Source organism: Pseudonaja textilis, chromosome 4, assembly GCF_049901715.1.
Source record: "Pseudonaja textilis isolate UNSWEBS1 chromosome 4, rPseTex1.2, whole genome shotgun sequence".
Lineage (NCBI taxonomy): Eukaryota > Metazoa > Chordata > Lepidosauria > Squamata > Elapidae > Pseudonaja > Pseudonaja textilis.
In genome coordinates this window covers 8,265,088-8,284,456 of record NC_141993.1, presented here as the reverse complement: position 1 = coordinate 8,284,456, position 19,369 = coordinate 8,265,088, and the positions used below count along the sequence as shown (strand labels likewise).

Below are 19,369 nucleotides of genomic sequence, written 5' to 3'. Positions count from 1 at the left end.
AGAAGGAGGGAGGGAGAGAGAGAGAGTGAAGGAGGAGGAGGAGGAGAGAGAGAGAGAGAGCGATGGAGGAGGAGAAAGGGAGGGAGAGAAGAGAGAGGAGGAGGAGGAGGAGAGAGAGAGAGAGAGAGCGATGGAGGAGGAGAAAGAAGGAGGGAGGGAGAGAGAGAGAGTGAAGGAGGAGGAGGAACAGAGGGACGGAGAGAGAGGAAGAAGGAGGGGGAGAGGAGCTGGTTACAATGTTACAAAGAGAGGCATCAGAGAGAGGGGATAAATAAATAAATAAAGTTAATGGAGTCAGCATTTTTCCTGCTGTCTTGCTGCTGAATTTCGTTGTCCCTACAACGTTCTAGGAGGTAGATTCCTTCCTGAGAGAAAATCAGAAATGAGACTGGAATCAAATTTATGCTGTACAACTAATAATGACTTTCAAATAATCATTATAATTATTATTTTATTTATTTAGAACATTTATATTGCCGCCTATTCTCACAGGGGGACTCAAGCCGGCTTACACGAATATAAAAACATCATAGATGAGCCTTGGTGGCGCAGTGGTTAAAGTGCAGTACTGCAGGCTACTTCTGCTGACTGCCGGCTGCCTGCAATTTGGCAGTTCAAATCTCACCAGGCTCAAGGTTGACTCAGCCTCCCATCCTTCCAAAGTGGGTAAAATGAGGACCCAAATTGTTGGGGGGAATATGCTGACTCTGTAAACCGCTTAGAGAGGGCTGTAAAGCCCTGTGAAGCAGTATATAAGTCTAAGTGCTATTGCTGTATATAAAAAAGTAAAACTAATAGAAGAAAATAATCAAAATAATAAGCTAATAAATAATATAATAACCCCCCAACCAGTGACAACATATCACATGAGCCATTTAATGGGCTCCATCTCACTCTGGGTTGCCCAGGGCCGCTGGCAGAACCAGGTCTTGAGTGCCTTCCAGAAGAATATTAGAGTGGGGGTCGTTCTAATCTCGGGGAGGGATGATGTTTCAAAGAGAGGGAGCCACCATGAAGAAGGCCCTTCTTCTGGGTCCCACCAGATGTATCTCCCTCAGGGATGGGACCTGCAACGTTCCTTGCCTGCCCACTCTAGTGGGTTGGGTAGATATGACCGATAAGAGACAGTCCCTCAGATCACCTGGCCCCAAGCCATGACGGGCTTTAAAGGCGACAACCAGCACCTTGAATTGCACCCTGAAGCATGTAAAAAATGCAAATTAGAAAAACAGAAAAACAGGGTTGGAAGGTAACAGCGTTCCGTGCACCATCAGCATTTAGTCATGCCGGCCACATGACCACAGAGATGTCTTCGGACAGTGCAGGCTCTTCAGCTTAGAAACAGAGATAAGCACCACCCCCTAGAGCCAGAAATGACTAGCATGGATGTGCAAGGGGAACCTTTACCTTTTAATATAAAATGATATTTTTAGGAAACTTGTTTGCTAACTCAAGAGAGCATTCTTACACCAGTTGCAAATGCCAGTTCATGAGAAGGTGTGTCATGCCCCTGTCGGAATCTGACTCAGAGGAGGAAGCTGAACAGCTGACAGGGAGTGGGAGCATGGCTCCATTGGCTGTGGAAGAAATTGGGGAAGGGCAAAGTCTGGCTGGGCAGAGGTAGAGCAAGGGAGAGGCAGTTCAGAGGAAGACCCAGGCCTACCCCTTCTTCATCCTAGGGCACTCAGGGAGCAACAGAGAAAAGAGCAATGTGGGCTGCATGGCTTACGGGGGAGGAAAGGGTTCTGATTCCCTTCATTAGTTGCAGCTGGGAACACAGTGTATAAAAAAGGAAGCTGCGCACAGCAAGCTGTTGGGAGCAAACATGACATTATCTTGAATCGTCGTGGCTTATCTGTGTTCCTGGCATCTTCCCAACTGTATGAGTTTTGCCGTGCTTTCAAGTTTGAAATTCCTGTTCCTGCCCTGCCAAACTGATTACTTCAGTTTGGTTTGTTTGGATTTTAAGTTACAGTTTGTGTGTACTTTGTTTTGGACTGAATTTTCTACAGTTAAAGGCTGTTCTTGGGAGAGTTTTTCTCCAGCTGAAGGTAACTTGGAGATTGAGGGCAAACTTGGAGATAATAAAGGGACTCTTATTGCTTATTTGACTGCGTTGCCTTCCCTTTGGGTCATCATAGGGTGCATATAAAAAAAGGAAAGGTAAATGTGCACCCTGTCAGACTGATGCTTTGCTTCAACAAAGGAAAGATGAGAAATAATGGATGGAAACTAATCAAGGAGAGAAGCAACCTGGAATTAAGGAGACACTTCCTAACAGTGAGGACAATTAACCAGTGGAAGAGCTTTGCCTTCAGAAGTCATAGGTGCTTCGTCACTGGAAGTTTTTAAGAAGTGACTGAAGAGCCACCTAACTGAAATGATATAGGGTCTCCTGCTTGAGCAGGGGTTGGACTAGAAGACCTTCAAGGTCCCTTCCAACTCAATTCTGATTGATCGACTCTTTGTTCGACTGTGGGATAGCATACCACAGTCAAAAGTGGAGGAAGCATTCAGGAATTGAAAGACGTAAGATTGACACTGCCAATCCAGCCAGATGATTGGGGAGAGATGAGATCATCTTGTGGAACTGACGGATGAAGTGTCTAAGCAATGAAGAGCACTGCATTCCCCCATCCTATCCTTGATGCCCATGCTGAACACATACATGTCCAAGATGGTGGCCTTGACAAGTCGATGTGGATTTCACACCTGGTAGCATTCCAGATTTAATGTGTTATGTTGTCAAACTGCTTCCTGCCCTGACAAAATAGTACTGTTAAAAGAAAGAGAGCGGGGGAAAAAAAAGGATGTCTTTGGCAGAGAGGGACAGAAATTCTAAACAGGTGGAGGCTTTTGACAAATTTTGCAACATGATTTGAACTTCATGATGATGATGATTGCCCTGTCAATCATACCCATCAGTTTCCGGAATTCATCCAGATCTGCTTTCCAAATTTCAGTGCGTCAAAAGTGCTAATGTAAGCAACTTGGCTTGCAGAGCTAAAGCAGTGAAGTCTACAGCCTCTGCTAAATATATAGACAGCCGGATATTGTAGACCAGGGGTGTCAATCTCAATTTCACTGAGGGTTGTGTTTGGCCTTGGAAGGCCGGGGGGCGTGGCCAGGGGTGGGGGTGGCCATGGTGGGTGTGACATGGGACTCATGTTGGGGGCGCCTATGGTGGCCAAGTGCTAAGGCAGGACTTCCCTGAGACCTTCCTTCACTCTCATTATAATCTTCCTTCCTTCCTTCCTTCCTTCCTTCCTTCCTTCCTTCCTTCCTTCCTTCCTTCCTTCCTTCTTTTTCTTTCCTTACTCTCTTCCCATCTTCCCTTCTTTTTCTTTAGTCTTCCTCTTTCTCCTTTCCCGTCCCTTCTTGCAGGCTCAAATGCAAAAAGGGAAATGTTTCTCCTATAGTCCTGCTTTTAGTTTTTTTTTATAGCCTTCTGCCAGTGAAAATGAAGCTTGAGAGGGGCACGTACCTCCCCGGGCTCTGTTTTCAGCCTGGGCGGCCTCCTGCAGCCCTCTGCCAGTGAAAATGGAACCTGGTAGGGCTGCACATAAACACACTCCAGCTCCAGTTTTGCTAATAGGGGCTGGTCCTTTGCTCTTTCCAGGCCGGTCCCATTGGCCAGATCTAAGTACCCTGCGGGCCAGATCTGGCCCGAAGGCCTTGAGTTTGGCACCTCTGTTGTAAGACAGTCCCCAAACCCTCAAGAGATTTAATAGGTAACATATAGGCTTACCTCTGGAAGTTTCAGGTGCTCCATCACCCATCAAGAAAAGGATGCCCAATGGTACACAGTCTCCTGCTTGAGCAATGGGTTATACTAGACCTCCAAGGTCCCTTCTAATCCTATTATTCTATGTGTCAGCATTCCAACTAACCAACTCAAAACAAACTCCGAGACAAGCATCTCCTCAAAGTTCCATTTTATTAGAGTTGTGATATTGGCACATCTGGGGAAACCCGAATCTGAGAGTTCCGTGTTTTTCCTTCCCAAAAGAGAATTCAAAGATCACTCCCCTGCACCCATCAGTCCAACACATGACCCAATCAAATCTTCATCTGTCATGACCTTGGTAGAGTCAGACTCTGAGGGAGAGGAGGAACAGCTGACAGGGAGTGGAGGTGTGGCTCCGGAGGTTGTGGAGTAGGCTGGGGAAGGGCAGAGGCTGGCTGGGCAGTCAGAGGAAGAACCAGGCCCATCCCCTCTGCATCCTAGGACATGCAGGGGGAAACAGAGAAGGCAACAACATGGCTTAGGAGAGAGAAAGTGGCCATGATCCTCTTCATTGGTTGCAGCTGGAGAGAATAGTATATAAGAGAGATGGTTAAAACATAGGTTGCCAGAAGCAAAATGTGTGTTATTTTGGGCTGAAGTTATCTTGGTTAGCATCCTTCCAAAAGACTGTGCCTTGTTATCTCCTTGAATTTGGTAAATACTTCTCCTGTTCAGTTGTCGAAATTTCATCATTGTAGTTTCTTTGGGTTTTTTATTTCACCTCTATCTGCTCATTAAATTCAGACTGTATTGCTTTCTTTTGAAGACTATTTTTGAGTATGTTTTATCTCCAGCTGAGAATTATTGAACAGTGGGGCCAAGTTGGAGGCATTAAAGGACATTTACTTATGTTTTGGATTTTGTTACGTTTGTGTTACACTCTGGGTTATCACATCATCCCAGCTGGAGATTTTCCTCCAGACACTCCCCTCCAGGTTCAGGGCAACATGTCCTTGACTCTCTGAGAAAGAATGTTGTTGTGTCTAATCTTCTTCCTCACTATGAAATCCCCCCTCCCAATTTCCCAGGCACTAAATGTGGCAGCCTCAAAGCTCCTGAGGAAAAATGGCTTCCAAGGCTGATACTATGTTCTGTCTGCCATTTTGTAACTCTCTGAGTCAACTTCTTCATGAAGGAGCTCTCCATATCAGCACGCTTTGCATTGTGATCCTGTTCCTCGTACCTTCCTGTTAGCGGCAGAGCTAATTCCAGAGATTTCAAATGCCCTGAAATCAGTGCTGAACCAAGTGCATGTCACTGCCTGTGTTATTTTAGCTTTTATGTATTTTTAGTCAACCAGCGCATAATCACTCTTTCTAAGAGGTTCATTTCAAGGGGAAATTATCATTCTGTTGCAAAGGTAATGGCTGAACGAAGCAATGTTTTAAAGCCACTCTGAGGTTAGAAACTCTACTTAAGAAGGCAAAGTTAATTTGATTAGAAAAGATGCTTAATTAAGTTTCAGGACCATAACTTTGCCATTAAGGAGAATTCGTGGTGTCATATGTTTTGAAAGAAGGCAGATTATAGCTTAGGGGTAATTACTTCTCTTTTCTGAAATACTTTCTCTAATTCTGTTAAAATGAACATGATCAAGGACCTCAATCCAATGTCAGAGGAATTCCTTGCTTGGTTGCAACTTGGGTCTTCTTTCCATGCCTCATAATAGATCTTGATTAAAACTGCTATGATTAAGTTCCAGGTCAATATAGAAGAAGGTATTTTATACTTAGGACTACTGTATATGCAGGTACAAGTTGAAAACACAATTTGGGTTGCTCTCTTAAAGATGTTTTGCACAGTGAGTTACTATGATATCCATAACCTTAAATAGTAACTGTGAGAAGGACCCTGGAGTCCTAGTGGATGATCATTTGAGTATGAGTCAGCCGTGTGCGGCAGCAGCCAAAAAAGCTAATACAATCCTGGGTTGTATAAATAGAGGCATAGAATCAAGATCATACTTTATAAAACCTTTATAATCCTGGTATTATCTCCAGTATTATCACTCTACTAACTAGAGCATATAAAACATTTGCTAGACCAATATTTGAATACAGCTCATCAGTCTGGAACCCGCATTACATATCTGGTATTAATACAATTGAGAAAGTCCAGAAATATTTCACAAGAAGAGTTCTCCACTCCTCTACTCGTTGCAGAATACCTTATGCCACCAGACTTGAAATTGTAGACCTAGAAAACCTAGAACTATGCCGCCTTCGGTCTGATCTAAGTATAGTATATAAAATCATACATTGCAATGTCCTACCTGTAAATGAGTACTTCAGCTTCAACCATAACAACACAAGAGCAAACAACAGATACAAACTCAAGGTTAATCACACCAAACTTGATTGCAGGAAACATGACTTCAGCAACAGAGTGGTCAATGTCTGGAATACTCTACCTGGCTCTGTGGTTTCTTCCCCAAACCCCCAAAACTTGAACCTTAGACTATTTACTATTGACCTCACCCTTTCCTATGGGACATGCATAAGCGCACCAATATGCCTACTGTCCCTGTCCTATTGTTTCTTTTGTTTTTCTTATTCGTACCCATTTCACGTATTCATAACCATGTTTATACTTATACCTGTTATCTAATAATTGCTTGAGAAAATAAAATAAAATAAAAGACCCTCGTAAGACCACACCTGGAATACTGCAACCAATTTTAGTCACCGCACTACAAAAAAAAGGATTGAACTTTGGAAAAAGTGCAGAGAAGAGCAATTATGATGATCAAAGGCCTGGAGACTAAACCATATGAAGAACGGCTGCAGGTTTGGATCTGACCAGTCTAAAGAAAAGAAGAATTAGGGGCGACATGGTAGCAGTCGTGCAGTATTTGAGGGGCTGCCACAAAGAAGAGGGGGTCAAATTATTTTCCAAAGCACCAGAAAGCAAGGCAAGAAACAACGGATCGAAACTGATCAAAGGGACAAGCAACCTGGAATTAAGGAGAAACTTCCTAACTGTGAGGACAATTAACCAGTAGAACAGCTTGCCACCAGAAGTTGTGGGTGCTCCGTCACTGGAGGGTTTTAAGAAGAGATTGGACATTTGTCTGGAGTCTCCTGCTTTCATAAGTGGCTAGACTAGAAGACCTCCAAGGTCCCTTCCAACTCTATTCTATTCTAAATTCTAACTACCAGGGGTCCATGGCCTGTGTCTGAAATATTTTTGTCTCCTTTTAGAAGTCTTAATATTTTTACTCACATCTAAAAAAGTCTCTCTCAATTTTCCACATGGAGGGAACACCACTCTATCATGTTCCATTAAATGATGTAGTGCTTTTTAAAAGGCTTTCCTAAAGACTTCGTTCCCCTACTGCATCTAGGGTTTTCTGGACTCTGATATCTGGTTAGTATGTTCTTTTTGACTCTTTCCTTCCTGCTTGCTAGCCCAAGTTTAACATTACACAAAAGGCAAAATCAGTGGTGGCGCATTGTGAGGAAAAAAAAAAAGTCTGATTTATATGGACCCTATGTCTTTTCTAAACTAACTCATTGTTACAAATCTGTTCAAATTTCTGAGGTTTAAAAAAATTTCAAGACTGTAAGGAAAAAAAAAAGAACAGAAAGTGAAGTTGTGGCTAATCTATGGGGATCTAAAACCTGGCTCAAAAACAGTAACTGTGAGAGGGACCATGGACTCATAGTGGACAATGACTTAAACAAAAGTCAGCAGTGTGCGGCAGCAGCCAAAAAAGCGAATACAATCCTTGGGTACATAAACAGGCATAGAATCAAAATCATGTGAAGTATTAATACCGCTTTATAAATCCTTGGTAAGGCCACACCTGGAATATTGCCCCCAGTTTTGGCTACCACATTGCAAAAAAAGTTGTTGAGACTTTGGAAAAGTGCAGAGAAGAACAATTACGGTGATTAAAGGCCTTGAGAACAAAACTTGGGAAGAATAATTGCAGGAAGTGGATATGGCCAGTCTAGAGAAAAGAAGGACTAGGGGGAACATGATAGCAATATTCCAGTATTTGAAGGGCTGCCACAGAGAAGGGGGAGTCAACTTATTTTCCAAAGCACCAGAAGGCAAGACAAGAAACAATGGATGGAAATTGATCAAGGAGAGAACCAACCTAGAACTAAGGAGATATTTCCTGACAGTGAGAACCGTTTGCCTCCAGAAGTTGTAAATGCTCCAAAACTGGAAGTTTTTAAGAAGAGATTGGACAACCGTTTGTCTGAAGTGGTGTAGGGTTTCCTGCCTAGGCAGGGGATTGGACTAGAAGACCTCCAAAGTCCCTTCCAGCTCTATTCTGATTGATTGATTGATTGATGAGGCAAAAAGTATAAGTGAAAAAAGTCCAATCACATAGAATTGCACAGTTCTAAGAAGGTGTGGGCATAATTTGTTTTGAATGCATTATTCATCTAGGCAACTACATGCTGAATAGGTGAGGGCTTGGATTTCGATTATGTGAGCATGGGGGAATCCCGTGATTGTTGTAAATTTGAGGACCAGTTGCAATCCACATTTTTCAGTGCCGTCATGACTTCAAACAGCCACTAAATGCATCATCGTAAGTCGAAGACTTTTAAGACATTGGAAAGCTTGTTGCTTGCTTTGCCGTTTTGGATTATGTTTTCATATTCATGTTTTTATCCGTATGGCTTAAAAGGTGTACTTTTTAATCCTTGTTTTGTTCCATAAGTGGGTATGCATCCTTTGTCAAAGCAAAAACAAGACTCATCATATTTGCTAAAGTCTGATAGTGAATCTCTTCTCAGTGTCAGTCGATGTTGGGCATTTAAGGATGTAAAGCAAGGGGTGGAAAGCACAGGTGGGCTGCTATGGGTTGGCCCAGGTTCAGGCTGGTTCAGAGAACTGCCAAATCCCACCCCTGGCTGGCCCCGTTGGCTGTGAAGGAAAATGGGGAAGGGCAAAGTCCAGCTGGGCAGAGCAGGGAAGAGGTAGAACAAGGGACAGGGAGTTCAGAGGAAGACCCAGGCCCACTTCCTCTTCATCCTAAGGCATGCAGGGAGGAACGGAGAAGGGAGCAATGTGGGTTGCATGGCTTATGGGGGAGGAAAGGGTCCTGATTCCCTTCCTTAGCCACAGCTGGGAATGAGAGTTTAAAAGAGCTGCAAGCTAAGTATGGCAGCTGCTGGGAACAAACGTGAGTTTATCTTATGTTGACTTTGGTTGTCTGCGTTCCTGGCATCCTCCCAATCGTGTTGAATTACAGCTGTTCCTTCAGGTCTGGAATTCTTGCTCTTCCCCTGCCAGACTAATGACCTTATCTTGCCTTGATTGGATTTATAGTTACAGTTTTTGTTGACCTCGTTTTGGACTTGATTCTCTGCAGCCAAAGGCTGTTCCTGGGAGAGTTTTTCTCCAGACCAAAAGGCAAACAGGACCTTGGGGGCAAAGTTGGAGCTAATAAAGGGACTCCTACTGATTATCTGACTGGGTTCCCTTTGTGCCACGCCCCTTTGGGTCATCACAGGTACTGTAGTTCCTGGCCAACTCTGAAGCCATGGTGGTCAGCCTGAATGGTCTGCAAAAATCCAGACAGCCTCTAGGATGGAACCGCAGCTTTCTGTATCTATTTGCTGCCATCTAGCAAAGCTTTCAGATTCTGCTGAGCTGCAGAGAGGATGAACAGAGTATCTGTAACGTCCGTAGCCTCAGGAGTGTGGTATTTATTTATCAATTCTTAATTGACTCGATGTTTACTCACGATTGCAAACAGATGATTAATTAACCCCAGACTTTTATGACTAGGATAGCGAAGAGATCATTAGAAAGAAAGATTATAATAGACTTCTCTGCGCTCATAAGGCTTCTAATAAAGATTGACTAATATAATTAAATATAGCTTTGTAACAAATGCCATTACACCGACTCTGAGTTGTTGTTGTTTTTTTTATATAAACCCACTGGCCTGCTACCTTGAACTTATTATCTGCAGGGGGGTTGTTGAGGGACCCCCTGCCTCCACTGTTTATTCTTGGCTCTGGAGATTAAAGCTGCGGTGTGCTTGGGGTTTGAATTCTAGAGTCCTGTACGTTAATTGTTTCAAAGTAATTCTGGGCCAACTTTTTCCCCCTCGTCAACAGGAGAGGGGAGAAAAGATAGGATTTTAGCTCTGTGTCTTAAGGTAGGGAGGTCAGTGGTGTCCTACGTTTAGGGGCCAGCACTAGGCTACACATAGTAGGAAGGGACTGTCCTGTGTACTAAAAGGGTGGATTAGAATTAAGAGAATCACAGAGTTGGAAGGGATCTTGGAGGTCAGCCAGGATTCCATCTGACACACTTTTTTGCACGAGGAAATTCAAGCGCGTTGAAGGGAGATCATCATTGTCATGACTAGCATCAGAATTCTTGACCAACCCCCTGTTCAAACAGGAAATCGTATAACCATTTCAGACAGACAGTTGTCCGATCTCTTCCCAAAAACCTCCAGGGTTGGAGTATTCACAACTTCTGGAGGCAAGTTGTTCCACTGGTTAATTTTTCTGTCCGGACATTTCTCCTTAGTTCTAGGTTGTGTATCTCCTTGATTAATTTCCATCCGTTGCTTCCTGTGCTGCCTTCGGGTGCTTTGGAGAATAGCTTGACTCCTTCTTCTTTGGGGCAGCCCCTCAAATATTGGAACACTGTTATCATGTCACCCCAGTCCTTATTTTCATTAGACTAGACATACCCAATTATTACAATGTTCTTCATATGTTTCAGCTTTCGGTTGCCTAATCATATATTCTTTCTTAGAATCTCAACATCTTTTGATATCATGGCAGCCAAAACTGTATGCAATACTCCAAGTTGGCTCTTACCAAGGCATCATATTTAATGCTTCTCCATTACAGACACGGGTGTTCGATCTAATGTAATGTACATGGGAAGACCATTCAAAGAGGTTATTCTGGTTGGTTTCCAGTCTCGAGGTCAGGAATTTGGCTCAGTCCAAGCCATGATAATCCAGGTTCTGCCTTTTGATACAACTATATGCTTTGGAATGCACACTTCCAGTCCAGAAATTGGCATCACTAGAGGGTTTAAACTATGGATTGGACAACCATTTAACTGGGATAGTATAAGGGTCGTTTGCCTTGAGCTGGGGGTTTGCCTAGAAGACCTTTGAGGTCCCTTCCAAATCTATGAATATATGTGTGTGTGGGGGGATGTCTTTGGTTATTCGGGTTTTCTCCCACGTAAAATTGGAAGTATCTTGGCTAATTTTACGTGGAAGAAAACCCGAATAACCAAAGATCCACATACAAATACCCGTGAAAACCTCAGAAAACATATCTATCTATCTATCTATCTATCTATCTATCTATCTATCTATCTATCTATCTATCCACACACACACACAGGGAGGGAGGGAGGGAGGGAGGGAGGGAGGGAGAGAGAGAGAGAGGGAAAGAGAGAGACCTTAGTTTCCCTTTTATACAAGTAAAACATTGCATATTATTTAATGGTATCTAGGATACATTTGATTTCTGACAGAATTTGAAGAAATAATTTCTGGAAGACATTAGAACAAAAATGTATTCTTTATCTGCAGATTGCCTTATTTAAAAAAATTATTTCAGTCTGGGGCTTGGTGTGTGTGTGTGTGTGTGTGTGTGTGTGACGTTTTATTTCTAGACTTTTCTTCCCCTTAACTGGTGAATAATGGACAATGGTTGGAGAGATGGAGGAAAACCAAGGTCCATTTAAATGTCTAACTGCGGAGTTTTGTTCTTATGCAGATGATTTAGGATTCCTTGAAGATTATAATCAAGTGAAGATACTCAGACTGCACAGAAACGAATGTGTGGAACAGACCCAAATCTCAATACGCTCTATTGAACTCACAAACAGGATCTAAGCTGCATATGTTTATTTAGCTATTATGTAAATAATTCAATTTTGAGATCTCCCAAACCCTCAGTGGCTCTGGGAAGATTAAAATTAAAAGGGGGAAAATAGTTTTAAAACAACAACAACAGCTGACTGGAAGACTACATTACTGACACCAACCCCCAAAATCTAGAGATTCCTTAACCATCGAATCCCACCGAGTCGTTGAGGTAAGAACAATGGCAGAGGGGAGGTGGCACAAGAGAGAAGTCATGTTTTCTGGGTCCTACAAAATGACATTGTTTGATTGTCATGGCCCAAAGCGTGATCACTCTACCCAATCTCGTGGTGAGTGGAAACCAGAGGTTGTGTTCAGCTAGTTCTGACCAGTTCTGGAGAACCAGTAGCGGAAATTTTGAGTAGTTCGGAGAACCAGCAAATGTTGCCTCTGACTGACCCCGCCCCCATCTATTCTCTGCCTCCCATTGAGTCCCAGCTGATGGGCTGGGTCTTCTTTGGTTGCCCTGCAAAGGAAAAGGGAGCTTGGAAGCAGGTTAGTGGGGTGGGGAGGGAATGGGGATTTTGCAGTGTCCTTCCCCTGCCATGCCCACCAAGCCACACCCACAGACAGTAGTAAAATATTTTGAATCCCACCCCTGGTGGAAACCTTCTGTGATGATGCTTCCCCAGCTGTTTTGCCAGATGTTGGAGGAAGATGAACCAGTCCCAGGCATTTCTCCTGAGTAACTTGCACCCACCCACTTCCACTCTTGCGGTGTTTAAGAGTAGGGCAAAGACCACTGTCATTTCAAAAAAACCCACAAAACCTTGAAATGAAATTTTTAAAAACTTCCTTTATTATTTATGTCCAAAACTGTACTTTAAATATTGAAACTGTCTTAAGGAAGAAATTGATGTAGAAAGCCGCATTATAAATGGGTAGATGAAGGAGGCCACGAGCAAACATACGAATCATTTGGCTCGCTCACTCCAGTGTTCTACCTGTCCTTGCTAATTAAAGAAGATGATTGACCACAGTTTGACTTTAGATCTTTTATGAAGCAGCTGGAGGGAGGGAGGATTATGGAGGAAAAGAGAAAACTTCTCGGGACGTGTACGTAGACTGATTTCTATGGGGGGGGGGGGTTATTTAAAACAATACGAGCGAGCTATGCTACAGTATATCTGCCTTGGCATGAAATAAGAGGTTTTGCGTGTCTTCTTATCTGCAGGAATGAACTTAGCAAGAAAGGATAGAGGGGTAGTCACGGTAATCCCCAATCTGTCTCTGGAACTGCAGTTCAGTTTCTCATGTTTCTGCAGTAGTTCTTCCAGAATTCAGCCGAAGTGGCTCGGTTTATATTGGACAAGCTGATAGCTCCATTGCTGTGTCAGATGGGTGCAAGATGGTTTTAGGGAAAGGTAATAAGTTTCTTCCATGGAAGCAACTAAAGTGAACCTCCTCTTCCTTTCCATGTGATATGAAAAAGATCATATCAGATCCTTCCTTCCCTCCTTCCTTCCTTCCTTCCTTCCTTCCTTCCTTCCTTCCTAAGACCACACCTAGAATACCACATGCAGTTTGGTCACCACAGTATAAAAAGACATTGAGACTCTAGAAAGAGTGCAGAGAAGAGCAACCAAGAGGATTAGGGGACTAAAACCAGGGGTGGGATTCTACAAGTTCGCACCTATTCTCTAGAAACGGTTGTTAACATTCCAAGCAGTTCGGAGAACCGGTTGTTAGAAGAAATTACTGGCCTAATCCTGTAAAGAAGGCAGGAAGGAAACATTCTGGTGTTGCTTACATAAACTGCCTCTCCGTTAACCCTTATTACGTTCTTGGCAGGCCTAGACTTCCTGTCTCAAGAACTTCTCTGGAGTTTTTTTCCCCTTCTTTGTTGGTACTTTACTTGTGTGGAGTGACCATTCAAAGTTACAATGGCACTGAAAAAAGTGACTTATGACCCTTTTTCACACTTATGACTGTTGCAGCATCCCCACAGTCACAAGAGGCCAGGCAAGGAGATGCATGCCACGATGTGAGTAATGTTGAGTTGGCCACGCCCAGCCAGTCACATGACCACCAAGCCATGCCCACCAACTAAGCCACGCCCACAGAACCGGTTGTTAAAAAATTTGAATCCCACTCCTGACTAAAACATATGAAGAACATTTGCAGGAACTGGGCCTGGCTAGTCTAGTGAAGAGAAGGAGCAGGGGAGACAGGATATCAGTCTCCCAATACTTGAGTGGTGGGCCAGCATGCACATACATGCAGCTCAACTTGCGTGAGCAGGAAGCTGGCATGCATGCACACATGCATGCAGCTCCACTTGCACAAAATGAATCAGAATAGAACTGGAAGTGATCTTGGAGGTCTTCTAGTCCAGGGGTCATCAACCTTTTGGACTTCAGGGACTGCCAAACTCATAATTTTAAATCCCATGGACCATTAATATGAATTTTGACTGATGATGGCTTGCTGTCATTGGTGGGAAAGTCGGTCCCATATTCCAGAGCTGCAGTAGTCATAGGACTGGCCCTTTGGTCATCCTGGAGCAATTGCTCCTCCACCCAGGTGCACCGGACTCAGAGGTGGGATTCTACTGGTTCTGGCCACCTCTGTAGAACCAGTTGCTCTGAAGAGCAGCAAACAGAGAGCATCCTTAGAACCGGTTCTATATCTGCTGCTGTTTTGGCGCACCTGCCCACCTGGGCTCTTACCTGACCTTTATTTCCTGCTTTTTCTACTGCAGCTGCTTTGCATGACACAGCTGCATTTGAAAAAGCAGGGGAAAAGTGCCTTTTCAACAGCTGTACACCCACGCACAGCGCTGCTCAGCTGTCCAGGCAGCTAGCTGACAATGATATACATGCGCGCGCAGCTCAACTTTACGCAAAACCCCCGAACCGGTAGTTACACCAGTCAGATCCCACCCCTGACCAGACTGCCATGGACTCAAGGAGCTGCTATGGGATGACCAAAAGGCCAGTCCTGTGACTACTGCAGCTCTGGAATATGGGACCGACTTTCCCACCAACATCAGCAAGCCACCCCAGGGCAGATTTCCCTCCCCCGCCATTGGTCTTACCTTCCAGTTCCAGCTCACATGGCTCTACTCAAAGTAAGGTTTGTGCTCGGCTGAAGGGTGGGGGTCAATGGGTGGGCAGGCCATGTGGGTGGCGCAGCCTTGTGTTCCCACGCAGCCTGGATTTATTGCTTTGAGGGGAGTGCTTGGGGGGAGACATTTCTCTGCGGACCACCAAAACTTTCTCATGGACCACCAGTGGTCCCCAGCCCACTTGTTGGTGACCACTGTTCTAGTTCAACCTTCTGCTCAAGCAGGAGGTACTATATCATTCCAGATGAGTGGATGCCCAGTGTCTTCTTAAAAGCCACCAGTGATGGAACATCCACAACTTCTGCAAGTAAGCTGTTTCCCTGGTTAATTGCTCTTGCTGTTAGGACATTTCTCCTTAATTCCAGGTTGCTTCTCTCCTTAATCCATCCATTGTTTCTTGTCCTGCCCTCTGGTGCTTTGGAGAATAATTTAACCCTCTCCTCTTTGTGGCAGCCTCTCAAACATTGGCAAAAGGTGAGTTGTGCACACATTCATGTACACACTGGCCTGTGGCTCATGGGGCCTGATTCCCCTCTCCTCCCTCCAGCCAGGCTGCACAGCCACAAGATTGGGGAACGCTGCCTTAAGTTGTCCCTATAGAAATCACCAAATAACAGCACAAAAGAAAAAAGAAAAAGAAAAGACTAACGTTGATGGGAAGTTTGTCAAAACAAAACACTCTAGTTGGTAATGAATGAGATTTGCCTCTGATGGAATCTCCACGTTGAGCAGAAATTGTGTTTTTCTTTTTTGTTTTTGTTTTGGTTTTTGTGAGTATCAGGGCAAACTTTAAACCTTTCTGGTTGGGTGCAAAACAGTTTCAAACACATGGCCTAGGCTGCAGCTCTTGTAAATCGAAAACCTCACCTTTCAGAGCTCCAGATATTCTTTGCTATTCTTCTAAATATTGGAAACCTAAGCGAAGCACAACCACATCACTTGTACATGGTAATTCAGAGTTTGGCATTTAACAGAAGACTCAGGTCCAGTGCATTAACCTCCCAACAGTTATTTCTGACCTTATGAAACTAGAAGTTGGCTAACCATTAAACTGAAATATTTCACCAGTTTGAAAACAAACAACACTTCAGAGCAAGAGTGCGCTGTTCAAAGTCTTCCCTTGGGCTGAATTTGAATTTGTAATGGCTTGGTGCAATTAACATTGTTTGTGGTTTGCTGCAGTGTTCACCTTTAAAAGGAGGGCCTCCTTTGGCCAGCCCTGTGGTTTTTGAAGATGGAATCGCTTTGGCATCCACATATAAAACGTCTCAAGCTGGGAACCACAGAAAGTGATCTAGACAAACAAATGCAGGAGATTATCTGATGACTTCTCTTACGTGACAAAAAGCTATTTTTCAATTATCAACTGAATGCTTTGTTTTGACATTTTAATCAGGATAGATAGATAGATAGATAGATAGATAGATAGATAGATAGATAGATACAGAGAGAGAGAGAGAGAGAGAGACAGACAGACAGACAGACATTGTTGTTGGGCACCAAAAATGTCTCCATTAACCATTTCCGTAGAAGTCTTTTTAAACAGGACAGAATAACAGAGTTGGAAAGGAATCTTGGAGGTCTTCTAGTCCAAACCCATGCTCAGGCAGGAAACCCTATACATTTCAGATGAAATCTCTTCTTAAAAACTTCCAGTGTTGGAGCACCCATAAATTCTGAAGGAAAGTTCTTCCACTGATTAATTGTTCTCACTGTTAGGAAGTTTCTCCTAAATTCCAGGTTGCTTCTTTCTTCTCTCCTGGATTAGTTTCCATCCATTGCTTCTTGTTCTGCCTTCAGGTACTTTGGAGAATGGCTTGATTCCCTCTTCTTTGGGGCAGCCCCTGAAATATTGGAACACTGCTATCATGTCACCCTCAGTCCTTCTTTTCATTAAAGTAGACATACGCAATTCCAGAAACGGTTCTTTACATGTTTTAGCCTCCAGTCTCCTAATCATCTTGGTTGCTCTTCTCTGCATTCTTTCTAGAGTCTCAACATCTTTTTTCTAATACGGTTACCAAAACTGGACACAGTATTCCTCCAGATCTCTGCTTTATTTTTCAAGGATCAAGTCATATTTTCTGCATACCCATTATTTACTAAAGTACCTTATTTCTACCTCTGATTTTGTTGTTATTGTTCCTTGAGAAACATAAAAGAGTTATGTCTATGTCAGTCATTCAGGTCATGGTTGTCCTAACCATGCTTTTAAAAGAGGCAATTGGACTTAAGGGCTTCCGGTTTGAGCTTCTTCAGCGACAGACCGAAACCTCGTCTCTGCGAGGCTTCGATCCATGCTCACTGCTGGAGCGCCCCGAGCTTTTCTCTTCAGCTGAAGATAAGCTTCTTGGATGAGAAGCAAAACATCTTCAAAGAAAAACCAGAAAGTCCAGTTGCCTCTTTAAAAAGCACCTTTGGGACAAAAGGGTTATCTGCACCTCTATAACTGTCTGGTTTGGCTCTGAAACCCGACAAGACAGACACAGACTTCAACGGATAATTAGAACTGCAGAAAAAAAACAACAACTGCTACCAACCTGCCTTCGGTTGAGGACCTGTATACTGCAAGAGTCAAAAAGAGGGCTGTGAAAGTATCTACAGACCCCTCACATCCCGGACATAAACTGTTTCAACTCCTACCCTCAAAACGGTGCTATCAAGCACTGCACACCAGAACAACTAGACACAGGGAGAGTTTTTGCCCGAATGCCATCACTCTACTAAACAAATAATTCCCACAACAGTGTCAAATTACTTAGTAAGACTGTATTACTATTATTCTTCTCATCCTTCCTATTACCTATCTCTTCCAACTTATGACTATAACTGTGTTGCTTGTACCTTTACCATTTATATTGTTTTATTTGTTTCCTAGTATTTAGTAACCTATGACTATCACTAAGTGTTGTATCTTATGATTCTTGATGAATGTATTTTATTTTTTTCTTTATGTACACTGACAGCTTATGCACCAAAGACAAATTCCTTGTGTGTCAAATCACACTTGGCAAATAAAGAATTCTCTTTCTTTCTTTCTTTCTTTCTTTCTTTCTTTCTTTCTTTCTTTCTTTCTTTCTTTCTTTCTTTCTTTCTTTCTTTCTTTCTCTCTCTCTCTCTCTCTCCCTCCCTCCCTCCCTCCCTCCCTCCCTCCCTCTCTTTCTTTCCTATGTTTTGTAGGATGTATACACTTGAACGGTGATGCCCACAAACCTGTTTCGGCAATTTAGAACACGTCTTTGGGTTTTGTTTTTTCTAAATAACAACTGCAAGGATTTTCATGGATGCTTTAAAGATGTTAAAACAAATGCCTTTCTCCTTACCAATAATAGAAATTTTAATTCTAACCATGCAGGGTTCTGCTTTCCTTTTAAGAAATGATCTTTAAGTATCATGTGACTGCTACAAACCCTAGAATTTATCTGTGTGTGTGTGTGCGTTTTGCATTCTGCTGTTGTCCATAGTGATTTTCCACATTTGTCAAGGCAAAGGTCACAAGTGGGAGAAACAGGGTAGCCATTCATTTCTGCCTATCAGGAGTCTGCTTTGTCATAATAACCGTCAAGGGGTCCACCCTGCTACTGGGTTGCTTAAAACCAGAGAGAAGAAAGAGAAGGCAAAAGAGAAATTAAAATTGCTGGAGGGATTCGGACGTTCAGATCTCAGGGATCCCTCTGGAAAAGGAGTCTGAAAAAAAGGGAAGAACTCTTCCTGTGGAAGGTCTGCAAGATGGCAACGCTTGACGTGGGGCTGAATTCAAAGCCGCGGCCACAAAATCCATTCGTATAAACAGCGACTCCATTGCCTGCTGAAGGAGTCTGTTTTAGCTTAAGGAACTGGAGAACATGTTGCTTTCAAAGCAAATTCTTAGGTGTCACTTCCCATAACTTATGGTTGAAGATTACAAAGCTACTGATATAACATATTAGTTTGACGGACAGAATTGTACTTTCCAACGCTTCCTGCTCTCCCCTGTGACGCACACTAACTTAGTGTGCTGTGACAGCTGCCTTGATTTACCATCAAGCGGGGAGGCCAAGTGGGAGAGCCCAGCGTTCACATGAGCACCGAGGCCAATACTGGCCCAGAGCCTAGTTTATAAAGCTGCCCCATAACTCACCGCAAATGTGTCACCATTAAAAGGGGGAAAAAGGCTTGGGGGATAATAAATAGTCTTTAATTTATTAGCTCACAACAAAGAGATCAGAGCCAGTTGTGATGTGATTGTTTGACATAATATTGTCAAGGAAAAAGGCTACGTTGACCAAAGATGTATATTGCAGGTTGGAACAGATGCATCAACTTTTGGCTTGTCACAAGCCGGCCTAAACAAAACGTCAAAAGAGAAGAGAAATCTGGCAAAACCCCACATGCATTTATCTCAGGAAGAGACGTACTGGAGAGCGAGTGAAATAAGGCATAGTTCTTTCAGCTTGGTCAAGGGCCAGGTTCTAACTATTATAAATTAAAATGTTTTTCTGGATATAGTGGATAGCAACTGTGTTGGCCTCCTCCCCTCCTTCGGAGGAGGAGGAGAAGAAGAAGAAAGCTCAACTGTGTTTTTTTTTTTCCAGGGAAAAATAAAACACTAATGGTCACCGTGTCTGATTTTTTACAACCTTGATTTTAGTAAACAGAAATT

The 19,369-nt window shown here is 43.3% G+C and overlaps 1 protein-coding gene and 1 long non-coding RNA gene across 3 annotated transcripts in view; one reads left to right on the top strand and one right to left on the bottom strand.

Moving 5' to 3' along the window:
- Window positions 1–19,369, top strand: part of LRMDA (leucine rich melanocyte differentiation associated) — an 810,136-nt gene that overhangs the window by 620,990 nt on the left and 169,777 nt on the right. The window lies entirely within an intron of this gene.
- Window positions 3,921–17,404, bottom strand: LOC148125744 (uncharacterized). The gene is made up of 2 exons (XR_015743666.1): window positions 17,268–17,404; window positions 3,921–4,308 (listed from the first exon to the last, which is right to left on the bottom strand). It is a non-coding gene; the product is annotated as an uncharacterized LOC148125744 (long non-coding RNA).